Source organism: Peromyscus californicus, unplaced genomic scaffold, assembly GCF_007827085.1.
Source record: "Peromyscus californicus insignis strain IS unplaced genomic scaffold, ASM782708v3 Scaffold_7__1_contigs__length_154581171, whole genome shotgun sequence".
Lineage (NCBI taxonomy): Eukaryota > Metazoa > Chordata > Mammalia > Rodentia > Cricetidae > Peromyscus > Peromyscus californicus.
In genome coordinates this window covers 7,806,737-7,810,174 of record NW_026294595.1, presented here as the reverse complement: position 1 = coordinate 7,810,174, position 3,438 = coordinate 7,806,737, and positions in this window count along the sequence as shown.

The window sequence follows — 3,438 nt, the reverse complement described above, 5'->3', positions numbered from 1 at the left end:
CACCTCCCAGGTGCTGAGATCACAGGCATGTGCCAGCGTGCCCGTTTTTTTAATGCAGTGCTGGGGATGGAATTTGGGACTTCACACATGCCCACATTTTCCTAACACAGCAAGAAGAGACAGGGAAGACTTCAAAGTGTCCGCTTGTCATGGAAGGGTGCGCTGCTGCTGCTTCTGGCTCAACTTTGGGGCCACCAGGCATGCCTAGTGCCTGCTGGGGAATGCTGGTCATGGTATACACAGGGAAACCAAGGCTTGGAGAAAAGGCTAGTCAAGACAAAGCTGGGCTGGAACCAGGGCCACCAACCTCTTCATGTGCCTCCCCCCGGGGCTGCACAGGTCCTAGGGGGACAGTGGACACCAGCAAAGGAGAGACTGCTCCCACGGTGACCTTGTCCCACCGTAGGAAAGGGTCAGGATAGAGAAGATACGGCCTGGCTCCCCCTGTCTGTCCTTACTGTCACCAATGTCCCAGGGGAGGGAGAGCCATCCCAGATTTACTAGGCCACGTTAACCATGTGGTCTGAAGCCATCTCCCAGGTCAGGAGGTCATGGCAGTTTCTCATTGATCTATTTGTCCCTCCCTGGGCAGGAGCCTTTTGCCTCCCAGTGGCCCCCAGAGCCATATCAAGCTTCAGCAAGTTCTCCCCAGCCTCAAGGAGACAAAACCCGGGGCACAGTCCTCAAACAGAGCCCCCAGGCAGTTTACCAGCTGGGTTTCAGGACCCCTGACCCCAGAGATGTAACACATCTCCATGGGTTTAGCTGGATCGATGGTGCCATGAAAACAGCCCCATGTGGGCTGGGTGGGACAGCAGTGGGGACTCCCTCCCCCACCAGAAATCCCCACAGCCATAAGCTGGGAGCCTCATGTACAAGCAGCCTCAGATGACCCCAGGCTTGCCCACTGCTGCTCAGAAATATCTCAGGCACAAGGGTGGACAAAATTGGGGTTCAGAAGGGGAAACTGAGGCTGATGGGCTGCTCAGACCACAGAGAAAGTTTCAGGAGTCCCTGGTTTTTCCACAGTGAGCTCCTTGATTCATGCATCTGTTTTCAAGGATGAAGGGAAGGACGATGAGCCTTACCGAGCATCACAGTGTCTGAGGTGCAATTGCAGTCTTGGAGAGCCATTGTGTTATCATCATCCGCAGGGGCAGGACCATAGTGGGCCACCGTACCATCAGAGTAAGATCCCTGCCTAGGATACCACATTCTTCAGAAACTGGACCCTCGTGGCAGTACCCTGGCTCAGTGACACCCAAAGCTCAGGCCCTCCTGTTGTGGGACATTTGTGTACTGTGTAAACATACATTGCTGTGACTGGTGTAACAAAGAGCTGAAGCCGGCGGCAGTGGCCCACGCCTTTAATCCCAGCACTCGAGGGAAGCAGAGCCAGGAGGATCTCTGTGAGTTCGAGGCCAGCCTGGTCTATAGAGTGAGATCCAGGACAAGCACCAAAACTACAGTGAGAAACTCCTGTCTGAGGAGGGAGGTTAGTCAGAACGAAGAGCCCCAAGCTCCCATCTTCCCCGTCCTCCTAGCTTCCCAGTCCTGGCCATCAGGAAGAACAGTGTGCCTTGATGGTTTCTAGGCACTGAGAAAGGTTCATGGAGGAACAGGGTCACCAGGAGCTTCACAGGGAGGCGGAACAAGGGGCCTTTGCTCCCAGCCTGTTGACCACAGTCTGTGCTTCAACAGGATCCTGGTAGGTAAGTCTGAGAGGTACCTCAGTCTGATGGGACCTCCTACAGGAAGCGATGCTCTCTCTCTCTCTCTCTCTCTCTCTCTCTCTCTCTCTCTCTCTCTCTCTCTCTCTCTGTGTGTGTGTGTGTGTGTGTGTGTGTGTGTGTGTGTGTATGGGGGGAGGGATCTCATAAGTTTTGTAAGCCTGCCTTTGCCTCCTGATTGCTGGGATTAAATGTGTGTTCTACCAACACTGGGGCTATTGTGGTTTTATTGAGGAGAAATCAAGACAGATCTTTTCCTGGGGACAAGAGCCTTCTGCTGTAGAGTTCCTGACAGAGTGGAACAAGGAGACACCCTCTCTCTCTCAGCTCACTTATGCCACACCCCAACTGCCACACGTGGCCGATCTCTGGGGCTTGCTCTCCCTGCCCCTCAGTACACACTGATTCTTCTGGAGGCTGAGGCTTCTCCTACACCTCTTCTACACCTACCTCAGGACTTCCAGAGCTCCTGACCACAATTTAGAGGACAAGGACCTCCCTGGGCTCAGCCTTGGTGCCCAGATTTCTCCCTCCCTCCATCTGCCCATCAAAGCCTCAGCCCTTTTCACAGCTATGTCCCCAATTGTCCTGGTTACCTTTAACTTGACATAGCCTGGAGTCATCTGAGAGGAGAGCCTCAGCTGAGGAATTCCTACATCAGACTGGCCTGTGAGCATGTCTGTGGAACACTCTCTTGATTATTAATGTAGGAGGGCCCAGCCCACTGTGGGTGCCACCATCCCTAGGCAGATGGTCCTATAAGTAAGTATAAGGAAGCTGGCTGAGTATAAGCCAGGCCGAGAGCCAGCCAGCAAGCAGCATCCTCCATGGTTGGTGCTGTACTTTTTTTGTCTATGAAGTGAGTTCCTTGGTCAGAAGTACTGCTGTGTAGAACAATAGGTGAGCCTGCCTTGACTTCCCTCAGGGATAGACAGGGAGCTGAAAGTCAGTTCAACCCTCGCCTACCCAGTATATTTTGTCACAGCAACAGGAGTCAAACTAGTAGAAGAGATGTCTTGTTCCTGCCTTCCCCCACAGCACCTGCACCCTCAGGGGCTGTCCCTCCATCTCCCGCAGGGGATGTGACAGGCTTACACAGCTTTGCCTAAGCACATCACCAGCACTCAACTCAATGACTCTTTCTGGGACTTTTTGTTGCTGTTTCTTGTCTGCTCTCTGAGCAGCCTGGAAGCCCCCTGGTCACCTCAGAATTCCCCAGGATAATGCCTGGCTCATACTCAGTACTCAAAAGATGTATATTAAAGTGAATGATATAGAAACTAGGGGTGAAGCAACCTGAAGAAGTGCCACATGGGCTAGTATGCAAGAAGGGCCTTGGGGACTAGAGAGATGACTCAGTGGTGAAGAGGGCTTGCTGCTCATGCAGAGGACCCAAGTTTGGGTCCATGCACCTATGTTGGGTGGCTCATAACTGCCTGTAACTCCAGCTCCAGGGGGTTCAACACCCTTTTCTGGCCTTGTAGGCACCTGCATACATGTTTGTTTGTGAGGAAGGGTCTCACTATGTAGCCTTAACTGGCCTGGAGCTCACTGCGTAGACCAGCCTAGCCTCAAACTCATAGCGAACTACCTGCCTTGACCTCCCAAGTGCTAGGATTAAAGGTGTGGGCCACACATAGCCGTGACTTTGACTTTTCTTCGAGACGGGGTGGCATGGGGCTCCCTATGTAGCCCAGGCTGGCCAAAA